Source organism: Schistocerca gregaria, chromosome 3, assembly GCF_023897955.1.
Source record: "Schistocerca gregaria isolate iqSchGreg1 chromosome 3, iqSchGreg1.2, whole genome shotgun sequence".
Taxonomy (NCBI): Eukaryota; Metazoa; Arthropoda; class Insecta; order Orthoptera; family Acrididae; genus Schistocerca; species Schistocerca gregaria.
This window is the reverse complement of record NC_064922.1, coordinates 51,740,970-51,755,836: the sequence shown is the minus strand read 5'-3', so window position 1 is coordinate 51,755,836 and position 14,867 is coordinate 51,740,970.

The window sequence follows — 14,867 nt, the reverse complement described above, 5'->3', positions numbered from 1 at the left end:
GTAATGTCTCAAACAGTCTTTTCTTTGATCGCTCCCAGGAAGACCAGTAGTAGTTTCCAATGCACATCTGTAGGCATTCTGTAATCTGTGGACTATTGGAGTGTTGATGAAACACAGAAATTGCATAGGGATTGAATACAACAGTCACCATGCACACTTTCCTCCATGGGAGTAATGTCTCAAACAGTCTACGCTTTGATCGTTCCCTGGAAGACCAGTAGTAGTTTCCGATGCACATCTGGAGGAATTCTGTAATCTGATGAGTATCTGAGTGTTGATGAAACACAGATATTGCATTGGGATTGAATACAACAGTCACCATGCGCACTTTCCTTCATGGGAGAAATGTCTCAAACAGTCTATTCTTTGATCGTTCCCAGGAAGACCAGTAGTAGTTTCCGATGCACATCTGAAGGCATTCTGTAATCTGTGGACTATGGGAGTGTTGATGAAACACAGAAATTGCATTGGGATTGAATACAACAGTCACCATGCGCACTTTCTTCCATGGGAGTAATGTCTCAAACAGTCTATTCTTTGATCGTTCCCAGGAAGACCAGTAATAATTTCCGATGCACATCTGGAGGCATTCTGTAATCTGTGGACTATCAGAGTGTTGATGAAACACAAAAACTGCATCGGGATTGAATACAACAGTCACCATGCGCACTTTCCTCCATGGGAGTAATGTCTCAAACAGTCTACGCTTTGATCGTTCCCTGGAAGACCAGTAGTAGTTTGCGATGCACATCTGGAGGCATTCTGTAATTTGTAAACTAAATGAGTGTTGATGAAACACAGATATTGCATCGGGATTGAATACAAAAGTCAACATGCGCACTTTCCTCTACGGGACTAATGTCTCAAACAGTCTATGCTTTCATCGTTCCCTCGAAGACCAGTAGTAGTTTCCGAAGCACATCTGGAGGCATTCTGTAATCTGTGGACGATCTGAGTGTTGATGAAACTCAGAAATTGCATCGGGATTGAATACAATTGTCACCATGAGCACTTTCCTCCATGGGAGTAATATCTCAAACCGTCTACGCTTTGATCGTTCCCAGGAAGACCAGTAGTAGTTTCCGATGCACATCTGGAGGCATTCTGTAATCTCTGGACTATCGGAGTGTTGATGAAACACAGAAATTGCATCGGGATTGAATACAACAGTCACCATGCGCACTTTCCTCAGCAGGAGTAATGTCTCTAAGAGTCTACGCTTTCATCGTTCCCTGGAAGACCAGTAGTAGGTACCGATGCACATCTGGAGGCAATCTGTAATCTGTGGACTATCAGAGTGTTGATGAAACTCAGAAATTGCATCGGGATTGAATACAACTGTCGCCATAGCACTTTCCTCCATGGGAGTAATGTCTCAAACAGTCTATTGTTTTTTAGTTCCCAGGAAGACCAGTAGTAGTTTCCGATGCACATCTGGAGGCATTCTGTAATCTGTGGACTATCGGAGTGTTGATGAAACACAGAAATTGCATCGGGATTGAATACAACAGACACCATGCGCACTTTCCCCTATGGGAGTAATGTCTCAAACATTCTACGCTTTGATCGTTCCCTGGAAGAATAGTAGTAGTTTCTGATGCACATCTGGAGGCATTCTGTAATCTGTGGACTATCACAGTGTTGATGAAACACAGAAATAGCATCGGGATTCAATACAACAGTCACCATGTGCACCTTCCTCCATGGGAGTAATGTCTCAAACGGTCTACGCTTTGATCGTTCCCTGGAAGACCAGTAGTAGTTTCCGATGCACATCTGGAAGAATTCTGTTATCTGATGAGTATCTGAGTGTTGATGAAACACAGAAATTGCATTGGGATTGAATACAACAGTCACCATGCGCACTTTCCTCCATGGGAGTAATGTCTCAAAACGTCTACGCTTTGATCGTTCCCAGGAAGACCAGTAGTAGTTTCCGATGCACATCTGGAGGCATTCTGTAATCTGAGGACTATCGGAGTGTTGATGAAACACAGAAATTGCATCGGGATTGAATACAACAGTCACCATGCGCACTTTCCTCAGCAGGAGTAATGTCTCAAAGAGTCTACGCTTTCATCGTTCCCTGGAAGACCAGTAGTAGGTTCCGATGCACATCTGGAGGCAATCTGTAATCTGTGAACTATCAGAGGGTTGAGGAAACTCAGAAATTGCATCGGGATTGAATACAACTGTCACCATGAGCACTTTCCTCCATGGGATTAATGTCTCAAACAGTCTATTCTTTTTTAGATCCCAGGAACACCAGTAGTAGTTTCCGATGCACATCTGGAGGCATTCTGTAATCTGTGGACTATCGGAGTGTTGATGAAACACAGAAATTGCATCGGGATTGAATACAACAGACACCATGCGCACTTTCCACTATGGGAGTAATGTCTCAAACATTCTACGCTTTGATCGTTCCCTGGAAGACCAGTAGTAGTTTCCGATGCACATCTGGAGGCAATCTGTAATCTGTGGACTGTCAGAGTGTTGATGAAACTCAGAAATTGCATCGGGATTGAATACAACAGTCACCATGCGCACTTTCCTCCATGGGAGTATTGTCACAAACAGTCTATGCTTTGATCGTTCCCTGGAAGATCAGTAGTAGTTTCCGATGCACATCTGGAGGAATTCTGTAATCTGATGAGTATCTGAGTGTTGACGAAACACAGAAATTGCATTGGGATTGAATACAACAGTCACCATGCGCACTTTCCTCCATGGGAGTAATGTCTCAAACAGTCTATTCTTTGATCGGTCCCAGGAAGACCAGTAGTAGTTTCCGATGCACATCTGGAGGCATTCTGTAATCTGTGGACTATCGGAGTGTTGATGAAACACAGAAATTGCATCGGGATTGAATACAACAGTCACCATTCGCACTTTCCCCAGCAGGAGTAATGTCTCAAAGAGTCTACGCTTTCATCGTTCCCTGGAAGACCAGTAGTAGTTTCCGATGCACATCTGGAGGCAATCTGTAATCTGTGGACTGTCAGCGTGTTGATGAAACTCGAAAATTGCATCGGGATTGAATACAACAGTCACCATGCGCACTTTCCTCCTTGGGAGTAATGTCACAAACAGTCTACGCTTTGATCGTTCCCAGGAAGACCAGTAGTAGTTTCCGATGCACATCTGGAGGCATTCTGTAATCTGTGGACTAGCGGAGTGTTGATGAAACACAGAAATTGCATTGGGATTGAATACAACAGTCACCATGCGCACTTTCCCCCATGGGAGTAATGTCTCAAACAGTCTTTTCTTTGATCGCTCCCAGGAAGACCAGTAGTAGTTTCCAATGCACATCTGGAGGCATTCTGTAATCTGTGGACTATTGGAGTGTTGATGAAACACAGAAATTGCATAGGGATTGAATACAACAGTCACCATGCACACTTTCCTCCATGGGAGTAATGTCTCAAACAGTCTACGCTTTGATCGTTCCCTGGAAGACCAGTAGTAGTTTCCGATGCACATCTGGAGGAATTCTGTAATCTGATGAGTATCTGAGTGTTGATGAAACACAGATATTGCATTGGGATTGAATACAACAGTCACCATGCGCACTTTCCTTCATGGGAGAAATGTCTCAAACAGTCTATTCTTTGATCGTTCCCAGGAAGACCAGTAGTAGTTTCCGATGCACATCTGAAGGCATTCTGTAATCTGTGGACTATGGGAGTGTTGATGAAACACAGAAATTGCATTGGGATTGAATACAACAGTCACCATGCGCACTTTCTTCCATGGGAGTAATGTCTCAAACAGTCTATTCTTTGATCGTTCCCAGGAAGACCAGTAATAATTTCCGATGCACATCTGGAGGCATTCTGTAATCTGTGGACTATCAGAGTGTTGATGAAACACAGAAACTGCATCGGGATTGAATACAACAGTCACCATGCGCACTTTCCTCCATGGGAGTAATGTCTCAAACAGTCTACGCTTTGATCGTTCCCTGGAAGACCAGTAGTAGTTTGCGATGCACATCTGGAGGCATTCTGTAATTTGTAAACTAAATGAGTGTTGATGAAACACAGATATTGCATCGGGATTGAATACAAAAGTCAACATGCGCACTTTCCTCTACGGGACTAATGTCTCAAACAGTCTATGCTTTCATCGTTCCCTCGAAGACCAGTAGTAGTTTCCGAAGCACATCTGGAGGCATTCTGTAATATGTGGACGATCTGAGTGTTGATGAAACTCAGAAAATGCATCGGGATTGAATACAATTGTCACCATGAGCACTTTCCTCCATGGGAGTAATATCTCAAACCGTCTACGCTTTGATCGTTCCCAGGAAGACCAGTAGTAGTTTCCGATGCACATCTGGAGGCATTCTGTAATCTCTGGACTATCGGAGTGTAGATGAAACACAGAAATTGCATCGGGATTGAATACAACAGTCACCATGCGCACTTTCCTCAGCAGGAGTAATGTCTCTAAGAGTCTACGCTTTCATCGTTCCCTGGAAGACCAGTAGTAGGTACCGATGCACATCTGGAGGCAATCTGTAATCTGTGGACTATCAGAGTGTTGATGAAACTCAGAAATTGCATCGGGATTGAATACAACTGTCGCCATAGCACTTTCCTCCATGGGAGTAATGTCTCAAACAGTCTATTGTTTTTTAGTTCCCAGGAAGACCAGTAGTAGTTTCCGATGCACATCTGGAGGCATTCTGTAATCTGTGGACTATCGGAGTGTTGATGAAACACAGAAATTGCATCGGGATTGAATACAACAGACACCATGCGCACTTTCCCCTATGGGAGTAATGTCTCAAACATTCTACGCTTTGATCGTTCCCTGGAAGAATAGTAGTAGTTTCTGATGCACATCTGGAGGCATTCTGTAATCTGTGGACTATCACAGTGTTGATGAAACACAGAAATTGCATCGGGATTCAATACAACAGTCACCATGTGCACCTTCCTCCATGGGAGTAATGTCTCAAACGGTCTACGCTTTGATCGTTCCCTGGAAGACCAGTAGTAGTTTCCGATGCACATCTGGAAGAATTCTGTTATCTGATGAGTATCTGAGTGTTGATGAAACACAGAAATTGCATTGGGATTGAATACAACAGTCACCATGCGCACTTTCCTCCATGGGAGTAATGTCTCAAAACGTCTACGCTTTGATCGTTCCCAGGAAGACCAGTAGTAGTTTCCGATGCACATCTGGAGGCATTCTGTAATCTGAGGACTATCGGAGTGTTGATGAAACACAGAAATTGCATCGGGATTGAATACAACAGTCACCATGCGCACTTTCCTCAGCAGGAGTAATGTCTCAAAGAGTTTACGCTTTCATCGTTCCCTGGAAGACCAGTAGTAGGTTCCGATGCACATCTGGAGGCAATCTGTAATCTGTGAACTATCAGAGGGTTGAGGAAACTCAGAAATTGCATCGGGATTGAATACAACTGTCACCATGAGCACTTTCCTCCATGGGATTAATGTCTCAAACAGTCTATTCTTTTTTAGTTCCCAGGAACACCAGTAGTAGTTTCCGATGCACATCTGGAGGCATTCTGTAATCTGTGGACTATCGGAGTGTTGATGAAACACAGAAATTGCATCGGGATTGAATACAACAGACACCATGCGCACTTTCCACTATGGGAGTAATGTCTCAAACATTCTACGCTTTGATCGTTCCCTGGAAGACCAGTAGTAGTTTCCGATGCACATCTGGAGGCAATCTGTAATCTGTGGACTGTCAGAGTGTTGATGAAACTCAGAAATTGCATCGGGATTGAATACAACAGTCACCATGCGCACTTTCCTCCATGGGAGTATTGTCACAAACAGTCTATGCTTTGATCGTTCCCTGGAAGATCAGTAGTAGTTTCCGATGCACATCTGGAGGAATTCTGTAATCTGATGAGTATCTGAGTGTTGACGAAACACAGAAATTGCATTGGGATTGAATACAACAGTCACCATGCGCACTTTCCTCCATGGGAGTAATGTCTCAAACAGTCTATTCTTTGATCGGTCCCAGGAGGACCAGTAGTAGTTTCCGATGCACATCTGGAGGCATTCTGTAATCTGTGGACTATCGGAGTGTTGATGAAACACAGAAATTGCATCGGGATTGAATACAACAGTCACCATTCGCACTTTCCCCAGCAGGAGTAATGTCTCAAAGAGTCTACGCTTTCATCGTTCCCTGGAAGACCAGTAGTGGGTTCCGATGCACATCTGGAGGCATTCTGTAATCTGTGGACTATCGGAGTGTTGATGAAACACTGAAATTGCATCGGGATTGAATACAACAGTCACCATGCGCACTTTCCTGTATGGGAGTAATGACTCAAACAGTCTACGCTTCGATCGTTCCCTGGAAGACCAGTAGTAGTTTCCGATGCACATCAGTAGGCAATCTGTAATCTGTGGACTGTCAGAGTGTTGATGAAACTCAGAAATTGCATCGGGATTGAATACAACAGTCACCATGCGCACTTTCCTCCGTGGGAGTATTGTCACAAACAGTCTATGCTTTGATCGTGCCCAGGAAGACCAGTAGTAGTTTCCGATGCACATCTGGAGGCATTCTGCAATCTGTGGACAATCTGAGTGTTGATGAAACACAGAAATTTCATCGGGATTGAAAACAACAGTCACCATGCACACTTTCCACCATGGGCGTAATGTCTCAAACATTCTACACTTTGAGCGTTCCCTGTTAGACCAGTAGTAGTTTCCGATGCACATCTCTAGGCATTCTGTAATCTGTGGACTATCAGAGTATTGATGAAACACAGAAATTGCTTCGGGATTGAATACAACAGTCACCATGCGCACTTCCCTCCATGGGAGTAATGTCTCAAACAGTCTACGCTTTGATCGTTCCCCAGAAGACCAGTAGTAGTTTCCGATGCACATCTTTAGTCATTCTGTAATCTGTGGACTATCAGAGTGCTGATAAAACACAGAAATTGAATCGGGATTGAATACAACAGTCACCACGCGCACTTTCCTCCATGGGAGTAATGTCTCAAACAGTTTACGCTTTGATCGTTCCCTGGAAGACCACTAGTAGTTTCCGATGCACATCTGGAGGCATTGTGTAATCTGTGGACTATCAGAGTGTTGATGAAACACAGAAATTGCATCGGGATTGAATACAACAGTCACCATTCGCACTTTCCTCAGCAGGAGTAATGTCTCAAAGTGTCTACGCTTTCATCGTTCCCTGGAAGACCAGTAGTAGGTTCCGATGCACATCTGGAGGCATTCTGTAATCTGTGGACTATCAGAGTGTTGTTGAAACACTGAAATTGCATCGGGATTGAATACAACAGTCCCCATGAGCACTTTCCTCCATGGGAGTAATGTCTCAAACAGTCTATTCTTTTTTATTTCCCAGGAAGACCAGTAGTAGTTTCCGATGCACATCTGGAGGCATTCTGTAATCTGTGGACTATCGGAGTGTTGATGAAACACAGAAATTGCATCGGGATTGAATACAACAGTCACCATGCGCACTTTCCTCCATGGGAGTAATGTCTCAAACAGTCTATTCTTTGATCGTTCCCAGGAAGACCAGTAGTAGTTTCCGATGCACATCTGGAGGCATTCTGTAATCTGTGGACTATCGGAGTGTTGATGAAACTCAGAAATTGCATCGGGATTGAATACAACAGTCACCATGCGACTTTCCTACATAGGAGTAATGTCTCAAACAGTCTACGCTTTGATCGTTCCCTGGAAGACCAGTAGCAGTTTCCGATGCACAACTGGAAGCATTCTGTAATCTGTGTTCTATCAGAGTGTTGATGAAACACCGAAATTCCATCGGGATTGAATTCAACAATCACCAAGCGCACTTTCCTCCATAGGAGTAATGTCTCAAACAGTCTACGCTTTGATTGTTCCCAGGAAACCAGTAGTAGTTTCGATTCACATATGGAGGCATTCCGTAATCTGTGGACCTTAAAAGTGTTGATGAAACACAGATATTGCATCGGGATTGAATACAACAGTCACCAGGCCCACTTTCCTCCATGGGAGTAATGTCTCAAACAGTCTACGCTTTGATCGCTCCCTGGAAGACCAGTAGTAGTTTCCGATGCACATCTGGTGGCATTATGTAATCTGTGGACCATCAGAGTGTTGATGAAACACAGAAATTGCATCGGGATTGAATACAAAAGCCAATATGCGCACTTTCCTCCACGGGAGTAATGTCTCATACAGTCTACACTTTGATCGTTCCCTCGAAGACCAGTAGTAGTTTCCGATGCACATCTGGAAGCATTCTGTAATCTGTGGACTATCAGAGTGTTGATGAAACACAGAAATAGCATCGGGATTGAATACAACAGTCACCATTCGCTCTTTCCTCCACAGGAGTAATGTCTCAAACAGTCTACGCTGTGACTGTTCCCTGGGAGACAAGTAGTAGTTTCCGATGCACATCTGGAGGCATTCTGTAATCTGTGGACCTTCAAAGTGTTGATGATACACAGAAATTGCATCGGGATTGAATACAACGGTCACCATGCGCACTTTCCTCCTTGGAAGTAATGTCTCAAAGAGACTACGCTTTGATCGTACCCTGGAAGGCCAGTAGTAGGTTCATATCCACATATGGTCTCATTCTTTAATCTTTGGACTACCAGAGTGTTGTTGATACACAGAAATTGCATCGGGATTGAATACAAGAGTCACCATGTGCACTTACCTCCATGGGAGTAATGTCTCAAACAGTCTACGGTTTGATCGTTCCCATGAAGACCAGTAGAAGTTTCCGATGCACATCTGGAGGCATTCTGTAATCTGTGGACCTTCAAAGTGTTGTTGAAACACAGAAATTGCATCGGGATTTAATACAACAGTCACTACGCGCACTTTCCTCCATGGGAGTAATGTCTCAATCAGTCTACGCTTTGATCGTTCCCAGGAAGACCAGTAGTTGTTTCCGATGCACATCTGGTGGCATTCTGTAAGCTGTGGACTATCAGAGTGTTGTTGAAACACAGAAATTGCATTGGGATTGAATACAACAGTAACCACGCGCACTTTCCTCCATGGGAGTAATATCTCAAACAGTCTACGCTTTAATCGTTCCCTGGAAGACCAGTAGTAGTTTCCGATGCACATCTTGAGGCATTCTGTAATCTGTGGACCTTCAAAGTGTTAATGAAACACAGAAATTGCATCGGGATTGAATACAACAGTCACCATGCGCACTTTCCTCCATGGTAGTAATGTCTCAAACAGTCTACGCTTTGATCGTTCCCTGGAAGACCAGTAGAAGTTTCCGATGCACATCTCGAGGCATTCTGTAATCTGTGGACCTTCAAAGTGTTAATGAAACACAGAAATTGCATCGGGATTGAATACAACATTCACCATGCGCACTTACCTCCATGGGAGCTAATGTCTCAAACAGTTTACGAATTTGATCGCTCCCTGGAAGACCAGTGGTAGTATCCGATGCACATCTCTAGGCATTCTGTAATCTGTGGACTATCCGAGTGCTAATGAAACACAGAAATTGCATCTTGATTGAATACAACAGTCACCATGGCCACTCTCCTCCATGGGAGTAATGTCTCAGACATTCTACGCTTTGGTCGTTCCCTGAAAGACCAGCAGTAGTTTCCGATGCACATCTGGAGGCATTCTGTAATCTGTTTACTATCAGAGTGTTGTTGAGACACAGAAATTGCATCGGGATTTAATGCAACTGTCACCATGCGGACTTTCCTCCATGGGAGTAACGTCTCAAAGAGTCTACGCTTTGATCGTTCCCTGGAAGAATAGTAGTTGTTTCCGATGCACATCTGGTGGCATTCTGTAATCTGTGGACTATCAGAGTGTTGTTGAATGACAGAAAATGCATCGGAATTGAATACAACAGTCACCATCTGCACTTTCGTCCATGGGAGTAATGTCTCAAACAGTCTACGCTTTGATTGTTCCCTGGAAGACCAGTAGTAGTTTCGACTCACATATGGAGGCATTCTGTAATCTGTGGACCTTCAAAGTGTTGATGAGACACAGAAATTGCATCGGGATTTAATACAACAGTCACCATGCGCACTTTCCTCCATGGGAGTAATGTCTCAAACTGTCATCGATTTGATCGTTCCCTGAAGACCAGTAGTAGTTTCCGATGCACATCTGCAGGCATTCTGTAATTTGTGGTCTATCCGGGTGTTGATGAAACACAGAAATTGAATCGGCATTGAATACAACAGTCACCATCCGCACTTTCCTCCATGGGAGTAATGTCTGAAACAGTCCACGATTTGATCGTTCACTGGACGAACAGTAGTAGGTTCGGATGCACATCTGGTGGCATTTTGTATTCTGTGGACTATCAGAGTGTTGATGAAACACAGAAATTGCATCGGGATCGAATACAACAGTCACCATGCGCACTTTCCTCCTTGGGAGTAATGTCTCAAAGAGTCTACGCTTTGATCGTTCCCAGGAAGACCGGAAGTTGTTTCCGATGCACATCTGGTGGCATTCTGTAAGCTGTGGACTATCAGAGTGTTGTTGAAACACAGAAATTTCATTGGGATTGAATACAACAGTAACCACGCGCACTTTCCTCCATGGGAGTAATATCTCAAACAGTCTACGCTTTGATCGTTCCCTGGAAGACCAGTAGTAGTTTCCGATGCATATCTGTAGGCATTCTGTAATCTGTGGACTATCAGAGTGTTGATGAAACACAGAAATTGCATCGGGATTGAATAAAACAGTCACCAGGCGCACTTTCCTACATAGGAGTAATGTCTCAAACAGTCTACGCTTTGATCGGTCCCTGGAAGACCAGTGGCAGTTTCCGATGCACAACTGGAAGCATTCTGTGATCTGTGGACTATCAGAGTGTTGATGTAACACCGAAATTGCATCGGGATTGAATTCAACAGTCACCATGCGCACTTTCCTCCATGGGAGTAATGTCTCACACTGTTTACGAATTTGATCGCTCCCTGGAAGACCTGTAGTAGTATCCGATGCACATCTGGAGACATTCTGTAATCTGTGGACTATCAGAGTGCTGATGAACACAGACATTGCATCGGGATTGAATCCAACAGTAACCATGCGCAATTTCCACCATTGGAGTAATGTCTCAAACAGTCTACGCTTTGATCGCTCCCTGGAAGACCAGTAGTAGTTTCCGATTCACATCTGGAGGCATTCTGTAATCTGTGGACTATCAGAATGTCGTTCAAACACAGAAATTGCTCCGGAATTGAATACAACAGTCACCATGTGGACTTTCCTCCATGGGAGTAATTTCTCAAACAGTCTATGCTTTGATCGTTCCCTGGTAGACCAGTAGTAGATTCCGATGCACATCTGGAGGCACTGCGTAATCTTTGGACCTTCAAAGTGTTGATGAAACGCAGAAATTGCATCGGGATTGAATACAACAGGCACCATGCGTACATTTCTACATTGGAGTAATGTCTCAAAGTGTCATCGCTTTCATCGTTTCCTCAAGACCAGTAGTAGTTTCCGATGCACATCTGGAGGCATTCTGTAATCTGTTGACTATCCGAGTGCTAATGAAACACAGAAATTGCATTGGGATTGAATACAACAGACACCATGACCACTCTCCTCCATGGGGGTAAAGTCTCAGACATTCTACGCTTTGGTCGTTCCCTGAAAGACCAGCAGTAGTTTCCGATGCACATCTGGAGGCATACTGTAGTCTGTTTACTATCGGAGTGTTGTTGAAACACAGAAATTGCATCGGGATTGAATGCAACAGTCACCATGCGGTCTTTCCTCCATGGGAGTAACGTCTCAAAGAGTCTACGCTTTGATTGTTCCCAGGAAACCAGTAGTAGTTTCGATTCACATATGGAGGCATTCTGTAATCTGTGGACATTCAAAGTGTTGATGAAACACAGATATTGCATCGGGATTGAATACAACAGTCACCATGCGCACTTTCCTCCTTGGGAGTAATGTCTCAAAGAGTCTACGCTTTCATCGTTCCCTGGAAGACCAGTAGTAGGTTCCGATGCACATCTGGAGGCATTCTGTAATCTGTGGACTATCAGAGTGTTGTTGAAACACAGAAATTGCATAGGGATTTAATACAACAGTCACCATGCGCATTTTCCTCCATGGGAGAAATGTCTCAAACAGTCTACGCTTTGATCGTTCAATGGAAGACCAGTAGTTCCTTCCGATGCACATCTGGTGGCATACTGAAAGCTGTGGACTTTCAGAGTGTTGTTGAAACACAGAAATTGCATCGGGATTGAATACAACAGTAACCATGCGCACTTTCCTCCATGGGAGTAATATCTCACACAGTCTACGCTTTGATCGTTCCCTTCAAGACAAGTAGAAGTTTCCGATGCACATTTTGAGGCATTCTGTAATCTGTGGACCTTCAAAGTGTTGATGAAACACAGAAATTGCATCGGGATTGAATACAACAGTCACCAAGCCCACTTCCCTCCATGGGAGTAATGTCTCAAACAGTCTACGCTTTGATCGCTCCCTGGAAGACCAGTAGTAGTTTCCAAAGCACATCTGGTGGCATTCTGTAATCTGTGGACTATCAGAGTGTTGATGAAACACAGAAATTGCATCGGGATTGAATACAAAAGTCAATATGCGCACTTTCCTCCATGGGAGTAATGTCTCAAAGAGTCTATGCTTTGATCGTTCCCTCGAGGACCAGTAGTAGTTTCCGATGCACATCTGGAAGCATTTTGTAATCTGTGGACTATCAGAGTGTTGATGAAACACAGAAATTGCATCGGGATTCAATACAACAGTCACCATTCGCACTTTCCTCCACAGGAGTAATGTCTCAAACAGTCTACGCTTTGACTGTTCCCTGGGAGACCAGTAGTAGTTTCCGATGCACATCTGGAGGCATTCTGTAATCTGTGGACCTTCAAAGTGTTGATGAAACACAGAAATTGCATCGGGATTGAATACAACGGTCACCATGCGCACTTTCCTCCTTGGGAGTAATGTCTCAAAGAGTCTACGCTTTGATCGTTCCCTGGAAGGCCAGTAGTAGGTTCAGATGCACATATGGATTCATTCTGTAACCTGTGGACTATCATAGTGTTGTTGATACACAGAAATTTCATCGGGATTGATTACAACAGTCACCATGTGCACTATCCTCCATGGGAGTAATGTCTCAAACAGTCTACGCTTTGATCGTTCCCAGGAAGACCAGTAGTTGTTTCTGATGCACATCTGGTGGCATTCTGTAAGCTGTGGACTATCAGAGTGTTGTTGAAACACAGAAATTGCATTGGGATTGAATACAACAGTAACCACGCGCAATTTCCTCCATGGGAGTAATATCTCAAACAGTCTACGCTTTGATCGTTCCCTGGAAGACCAGTAGTAGTTTCCGATGCACATCGTGAGGCATTCTGTAATCTGTGGACCTTCAAAGTGTAAATGAAACACAGAAATTGCATCGGGATTGAATACAACAGTCACCATGCGCACATTCCTCCATGGGAGTAGTGTCTCAAATTGTTATCGATTTGATCGTTCCCTGAAGACCAGTAGTAGTTTCCGATGCACATCTGTAGGCATTCTGTAATCTGTGGACTATCAGAGTGTTGATGAAACACAGAAATTGCATCGGGATTGAATAAAACAGTCACCATGCGCACTTTCCTACATAGGAGTAATGTCTCAAACAGTCTACGCTTTGATCGGTCCCCATAAGACCAGTGGCAGTTTCCGATGCACAAATGGAAGCATTCTGTGATCTGTGGACTATCAGAGTGTTGATGTAACACCGAAATTGCATCGGGATTGAATTCAACAGTCACCATGCGCACTTTCCTCCATGGGAGTAATGTATCAAACAGTTTACGAATTTGATCGCTCCCTGGAAGACCTGTAGTAGTATCCGATGCACATCTGGAGGCATTCTGTAAGCTGTGGACTATCAGAGTGTTGTTGAAACACAGAAATTTCATTGGGATTGAATACAACAGTAACCACGCGCACTTTCCTCCATGGGAGTAATATCTCAAACAGTCTACGCTTTGATCGTTCCCTGGAAGACCAGTAGTAGTTTCCGATGCACATCTTGAGGCATTCTGTAATCTGTGGACCTTCAAAGTGTTAATGAAACACAGAAATTGCATCGGGATTGAATACAACAGTCACCATGCGCACTTTTCTCCATGGGAGTAATGTCTCAAACTCTTAGCGATTTGATCGTTCCCTGAAGACCAGTAGTAGTTTCCGATGCACATCTGTAGGCATTCTGTAATCTGTGGACTATCAGAGTGTTGATGAAACACAGAAATTGTATCGGGATTGAATAAAACAGTCACCATGCGCACTTTCCTACATAGGAATAATGTCTCAAACAGTCTACGCTTTGATCGGTCCCTGGAAGACCAGTGGCAGTTTCCGATGCACAACTGGAAGCATTCTGTGATCTGTGGACTATCAGAGTGTTGATGTAACACCGAAATTGCATCGGGATTGAATTCAACAGTCACCATGCGCACTTTCCTCCATGGGAGTAATGTCTCAAACAGTTTACGATTTTGATCGTCCCCTGGAAGACCTGTAGTACCATCCGATGCACATCTGGAGGCATTCTGTAATCTGTGGACTATCAGAGTGCTGATGAACACAGAAATTGCATCGGGATTGAATACAACAGTAACCATGCGCAATTTCCACCATTGGAGTAATGTCTCAAACAGTCTACGCTTTGATCGCTCCCTGGAAGACCAGTAGTAGTTTCCGATTCACATCTGGAGGCATTCTGTAATCTCTGGACTATCAGAATGTCGTTCAAACACAGAAATTGCTCCGGGATTGAATACAACAGTCACCATGCGGACTTTCCTCCATGGG